This window comes from Castanea sativa, chromosome 7 (assembly GCF_040712315.1).
Source record: "Castanea sativa cultivar Marrone di Chiusa Pesio chromosome 7, ASM4071231v1".
In the NCBI taxonomy this organism is placed as follows: Eukaryota; Viridiplantae; Streptophyta; class Magnoliopsida; order Fagales; family Fagaceae; genus Castanea; species Castanea sativa.
This window is the reverse complement of record NC_134019.1, coordinates 47,587,719-47,595,120: the sequence shown is the minus strand read 5'-3', so window position 1 is coordinate 47,595,120 and position 7,402 is coordinate 47,587,719.

Genomic DNA, 7,402 nt, shown 5'->3' with positions numbered 1-7,402 from the left:
CTTGGAAATAATGGGAGAGTTTGTGTGTAGAATGCACTATTGCTAATATGGCCTTCTCAAGTGATAGGTACCAGAGTTCTACTTCATGTAAGGATTTACTCACATAATAAATTGGTCTTTCGACCCTATCAACAACCTATATCAGTACTAAGCTAACAGCATGGGAAGCTACAGCAATGTAATCAAACAGGACCTCATCTTTCTCAGGTTTGGACATGATGGGTGGCCAAGAGAGGTATTCCTTCAATTTTTGAAAGGCTTGGATGCACTCCTCGGTTCACTAAAACCCTTTCCACTTATTCAAAAATTGGAAGAAAGGTTTGCACCTATCTGTTGACCGAGAGATAAATTGGTTCAAGGCAGCAATCATCCCTGTTAATCTCTAGACTTCCTTAGGATTCCGAGGAGGCTGCAGACTATTAATTGCTCAAATCTAATCAAGATTAACCTCAATTCCACGATGAGTGACTATGTACCCCAAGAACTTTCCTGAACCAACATCGAAAAAGCACTGAAAAGCATTAAGGTGCAGTTTGTATTTCCTCAATATTCCAAAGATGTTTCCGAGGTCACTAACATGCTCGAATTCTAACTTGCTCTTCACCACCATGTCATCTTTATAGATCTCAATACTTTTCCCCAATTGTGGCTTAAACATCATGGTCATCATCCTTTAATAGGTGGATCCTGCATTCTTTAAACCAAAACGCATCACCTTATAATGGTAGTTCCTAGTAGGAGTAACAAAAACTATCTTCTCTTAATCATCCAAAGCTAAGGGTATTTGATGATACCCTTGGAAAGCATCTAAAAAGCTCATCCAAGGATGTCCTACCGTGGCATTTACCAATTGATCTATTCGAGTCATAGGAAAAGGGTCCTTAGGGCATCCTTGTTCAAATTCCTAAAATCTACACATACCCACCATTTTCCACTCTTCTTCTTTACTACCACTATGTTGGCTAACCAATCGGGATAAAAATCCTCTTTAATAGCCCAGCATATTTAAGCTTGATCACTTAATCCTTGACAACATCGAAATGCTCCTTAAACAAGTGTCGAGGTGGTTGCTTTCTGAGGATGATGGTTAGGTTGACGTTCAAATTGTGACAAATGAAGTTCGGATCCACCTCAGGAGCCTTATAAGTACTCCATGCAAACACATCAACATTCTCTCTAAGAAATACTACCAGCTCTTCTTTCTCCCGAGGAGGTAGCTGAGCCCCGACCTAGAAGAACTTCTCCCTATCATCACTTATAACAATCTTTTCCAATTCCTCACACCTCGCCCCTTCTACCATATATGTAAATAAAGCTGGTTCCTTTAATTGCTATAAGCCTCTCTCGGTAAAGGTCGAGAGCTCCTCTGCAGCCTAGTGCCTAATAGCAGAAACCAAACACTACCTAGCCATAGACTGGCTCCCAACCAATTCCTCAACCTGGTTACCGGATGGATGTTTCACCTTCAAGTGTAAGGTGGAAGAGACAACCCCCATGGCATGCAGCCAAGGTCTTGCCACGATGGCAGTATATGGGGAGTAACCATCCACTACGATGAAGTTCACTTCTACTACCTCTGACCCTGCCTGCACTAGTAGTCTGATCTGGCCCTTCAGTATAACTACCTTCCCATCAAAACCACCAAAGGTGAATTATAACCGCTCAAGTCTTTTGGTTTCAACTTTAGCCCCTCATACAAATCAAGGTACATAATCTTTGCCCCACTACCCTAGTCAACCAATACTCGTTTCACACGATACCCATCATATCATGAGGGTAACCACCAATACATTATCATGTGGCTGCAAGATGCCAACCTTGTCCTCGTCAGAGAAACTTAGCGCTGGTCGGTCTCCCACCCTACTCCTCTTCGGCTTAGGGGAGGAGTTTTCTAGGATTGGCTGAACTATAGATAACACCCTAGAGGGATGAGAACTAGTCCTTCCTGGGGTGGCAAGAATAATGTTGATTGTGCCCAGAGGTGGCTTCAAAGAAGCATGTCTCTGTGATCCCGTGCCTGACTGACCTCCCTGCCCATTGGGGTGATATAAAAACTGATCTCCCCACCCCTTTCGCTAATAGATGCACCCACCCTTAGGACCTCTACCAAGAGTCTCCTCCTCCACCATATGGATCTTGCATGAAGGTATAATTTCTTTCTCTAACTTATTTTGTTGTTGTGATAATGAGAATTTAAGATTAAAGCATGATAGTAACCATTTAAATTCCCTTGAATATGTTTGAATGTTCTTAAATGTTCTTATGCGTTCTTCACATGTTCTTGGTTGTTCATCACATGTTCATGCATAACACTAGTTTCGATCTTAAATCCACGTCAAAAACTTGAAAAAGATGTTTGTTTAATAATTCTATTAAATTCTTGAATCTAGGATATCACCATCTACACACATTCACTAGAATCTATTTTTCAATCCAAATGAAAATGCTTAATAAATTGAATTAGGGTTTATCACATGCACACACTTTAAATTCAATATACAAATTGATTGATAACATATTGGATGATGTGATATGAATGTTGGTCACTATAGTCTAGAAGACCGGTTTCACCAAGCAAGGTGGGTGCCTAACACCTTCCTACCTTGTAACATAGTCTCCGATCTTAGATCAAGGGTTAGTAGATCAAATGCTTATCTATGTAATTTTTAATTTTTAGATTGTAACTAAGAAATAAAATCATGTACTTTATCTTAGATTGTATCTAGGACCAAAGCCATGTAATTTTCCTATGATCAATGTAAATTCAATTGAAAATTAATAAAATGAGGATTTTTTCAATTTTGGTTTTCTTATTTTTTCAATAATTAAATAAGTGGCGACTCCATTATAAAACCCTTAATCTAAAGGGGAAAATATAACTAGTCAAACCTCCGTTTTGAGAGACAATAACACGACTCCACCCATTCACGTGGGTTTGGTCCAACACTCTATAAAACGGGCCAAGGGCGCGGTCTCTCACAGTTCAACCTTAGGATGGTCTACTCGTTAGCTTTCTTGTTGAAAGTAGAAACCAACATCCCTTTAATTGGATTTAGAAGACAAAAGCCAACCCTAAGATTTTGTTTTTCCTCCTTTAGGAATGTTGCCCTAATTAATAGTGTTCTTGTTTGTGATACTTTGGTTGAACGTGGTCTCAGTGTTAACCCCTCTTGTCCTACTTCTGCTGATACAGATGAATCCTTATTGCATCTTCCTTAGAGATTGCCTTGCTATGATCTCATTATGAGTTAGTGATATTGTGGAAGTCTAAAAAAAGCATACATGATATTCTCTTTGATGGAACAAAAACTAAATTATTAGTTTCTAGCAGTAAGCCTTGAATTCATGAGGGGTTCCTTGAATCCACAATGTGATAGGTTTGAAATCCATCAAAGAAAACAAAAGACAAAAGTTTGAATTTTATTAATAATAATCTCTTCCAAAAACAAAAAACGTTTATAGATTTATGTGCCTATTTAAAGGATTTGTAAAACTTGTCGGACAAGAAAATATATTCTAAATAACTTTTAATTAATACTTAACCATATTAGGAATCAAATTTGACCTAAAAAACATTAAAAGCATCTAAAAATAAGGAAATAAGTACCTTAAACCTAAAATAACAAAAATTACATAAATATACCAAAAATAATAAATTACAAAAATTAAATGGTAGATTTTTTCCTACATCAGTTAGAGTGGGTGTTCCTAGACCTTATGCTCACAATTCTTCTCATTTTCCTTGTTTGATTGGTTTCATTTCAACTGTAATTCAACTGAGACCGAGAGTCAACTTTGTAGAAAAATTATGCGCAATTCATTTTCTCCTTTAGTATCTGGAGTCTTTGGCTTAGTTGTAACTGAGTTGTATTTAGTGGTGTAGACGCTTAAAAATTTTGTAATTTTAGCTGCTCTTCAAGAGTTTTTAGGGTGGTCGTACATTGGGTCCTTGGTGACATGACCCTCTATGTGTTTGCGATTCTAGGGTGGGGTGTGTGTGTGTGTGTGAGTCCCTTTTTCTTATTTTTAATTTAGGAGTTGCCACCAACCATTGATTTTATATTAGGGGTGATTGGTCACCTAGGGGTCTAATTCATTTTAAGTTGCCTAATTATCTAAACCAAAATTTAAGGGTTTAATAGTTAAGGCAAACCAAAAGGTCTCAAACCAAAGATCTTGAACTCAAAAGTTTGGTTACGTGTGGAAGGTGTTAGGCAACCCTCAACGTACGCCTATCCAAAAATAGTACCTCATTTTAATTTATTTCATATGTCATCTTTTTAGTGAAGAAATAGAATACTTGATATTTTTGTTTTTGAAAAGGTTTTGCAAACAATATACATATATGCATGTAAGTAATTATTTACTTATAATATATCATGTGAATATTAACTTCAAAAAATATTTACAATCAAAGCATGTGAGGTATATCGATAGGTAGCATGTGAGGGAGCATACAAGAATAATGTATAATGGCATGTGAGTAGAATACTAAGTATGTAGCATGTGAATACTAAGTACTATACACAAACAAACTACAACACAAAAATAAAGAGAGGGAGTTAGAAGAGTAGCACTTTGTCATGTCATCTACAAGTTTCTCATTTTCATCCTACAAAAAAGACAACAAATAAAACATATTAGTGCCTAAAAATTAGGAAGGACAATGTGAGCTTCATTGGTGTCCACAGGTTCAAGGAGATGAACTGTAGACACAAATTATTTACAATATCCTTCCAAGGAAAAGTTTTAAATTACAATGTATGAACAATTTTACAACCTTAACTTGATTTTTATCATTTGAAAAGAAAATTTGGAAAGACACATTTTTAAGTATTTCTTGAGAAGCTTTAAGAAAACACTTTCAACGTTTTTTTTAAAGAAGAGTCCCTTTTGAACAAGCAAATTTGCAAAGGCAAATCATGTTTTCAATTTAGAAAAAGGGTTTTTGGAAAGATGCCATGATTTTGGGGGGGAAAAAAAGTTTGAAGAGAAGATTACTATTTATCTTGGACATATTTCTAAAATGGTTCATGGGTTTTTATATTTGAAAGAAAAAAAAAAAATTTAGGCTCCAAGAAAAATCCAATGATTTTTATGCAAAAACAAGTTTAACAAAACTTTACTTGTTTAAAGGATTCTCTTTTATTTTTTAAAGAAATTCCAACATGGTAAAAAAAAATTGAAAACATTTTTGTTATTTGAAAACAATTTTTTATTTGGAAATAAAAGAACAAACATTAAAAAAAAAATTTCAACATGGTAAAAGTATTTTTGAAAACATTTTTTTTTACTATTTTCGAATTTTAAAAGAAATTGAGAAAAAAATTTTGTTTTGAAAACCCCTTAGAAGAAAAAAAAATTATTAGAAAAAAGGCATTTTTGAAAGAAAGTTTTAAAAGAAAACTCTTTTTTTTTTTTGGAAAGATTTTGTTTTTCGGAATTTTTTTTTATAAAAATGATGATGTGGCATTTTTTAAATGCCAAATAATTTTTTAATATTATTTTATTCGTCACATCAGTATTTATTGTGCTAACAGTGCACTCTGTTTGCCATATCAGCAATTTCTGTTAAATGAGTAACGGTAAAGACCAAAATTGAACACGTTAATTGATTTAGAGATTAAAAGTGGTGAAATGAAAATGTAAGGACCAAAATGGAAAAAATACAAAATGTAGGGACTACATTTTGCCCAAAGTTTATTGCGCGAAGTTGCCCAAAAAACTGCATATTTTTCCTTAAAAAAGTAAAGCTTTTATTAGTGTTTTTAGTATTTTGGTGATATGTTATTCGTTTTAACTCCAATTTTGGCCCTTAAACTATCATTTCAAAAGGAAAAATATGCTCTATGAGATAGCCCAAAATTCAACTCGAACTGGTGGTTAAATAAAAAAAAGTCAACTTTTTGACCATATCTAGTTAGGGTTTTGACCTCAATTGCTATCAAAAGGGTTTTTAAATGTTGTGATCCTTTGATCCACTATTCGATTATGTTGTATTTATTTCTTACCCTTTTTGGCTTTGAAACTTGTAATTTTGCACATTTTTTCGATTTTTTTTTTTTTTAATTTTAGCATTTGTTTTGACAAGTGAATCGGGGCCAGATAAAATATGGTATTGAAAAATAGGCCACCTGTTAGGTAGTTTACGGGTGTCCAAGAACCTTGAAACCATCTCCTTTAAATGGTTGTTGAGGTCCAAAATATCACAATGTTGTACCAAAACCCAAAACAACACAAATGATTGAAATCTAGAGAAAAAAGAACAATTGGGCTTTCAATAAGAAAAAAAGAGAAGGCCCAAATCCATTAAGGATCCATAGGAAGGGACCCAAGCCCATGAATGGGCAAGTGTTAGGCCATACAAAACAAAGGAAAGAAGAAGTCCAGTCCAACCCAGCCCTCAAAGGTAAGAAAATCATTGAGGAGCTCGGGGAGAAAAGAAAATTAGACCAAGATACTTGGGGAATCCCAAGAGCCTGGGATTCTAAGGATGTGCAACAAGGCCAGGCTGGGATTGAGACAATTCAAAGGGGGCATAACTAGAAACACGAAGAATGAAAGGAGAAATGTCTCCATCAGCCACCCAATGATGCAGAAAAAGGATTAGAAGACTTGGGAACCAACAACTTATGAATGAGGGCTTGGTACCTTAGGGAACCCAATAAGATGGACCAAGAAGGAAGGTGACTGGGGATCTTTCTAGCTGATAGAAAAGAATCAGTCCATTTGGAAAAAATGACAAATGGGAGAGCAGCTAAAAGGTGGGTCTGAAAAGATGAAATCTAGAAGCCTTGGAAAGGGAAAGATCAAAAGTCAGCCCTCTAGAACCTCCTAGAGTGGAAAGTTAGCTAAGGACTTTTGAAAGAGGAACCTTAAAAGAGAGAAATAGTGAAGAATAAGGAAGGGACCAGCCACCAATGTTGCTGATACAACATTGGTTTTGGTACCCAGGGGAGCAGATAGAGGAAATTAATGGTACCCTAGAAGCCCTAGGATGACACTATAAAAGGAGGGGCAACCAACAGTAAAAGACATTCAACAACAGTGAGTTAGGGTGAAAAATCCTTAAGAAAGCTCTATTAGAATTCAAAAGAAGAGAAAAGAGAGGGAAAATACCGTTCAAGATCCTTTAACAATTACTAGTGAACACACTTGGATTCAAAGAGGTTCAAACTTCGCAAGTCTTAAAGGCCTGAGGGGCCATCTAAGTCTGTGATTTTTGAACTTATTTTAGACCTTGTAACGCGTCTTAGTGAGCATGATATATTATAAAGTTAAGAAAATAATGAAATATTACATGTTATCTTAAGGGTCCTTAACATTTTATTGTACTTCTTCTTCTTCTTTACTTCATTCTTTACTGTTCCTTATTGCTCAATGCATGTATATTCTCTGTATG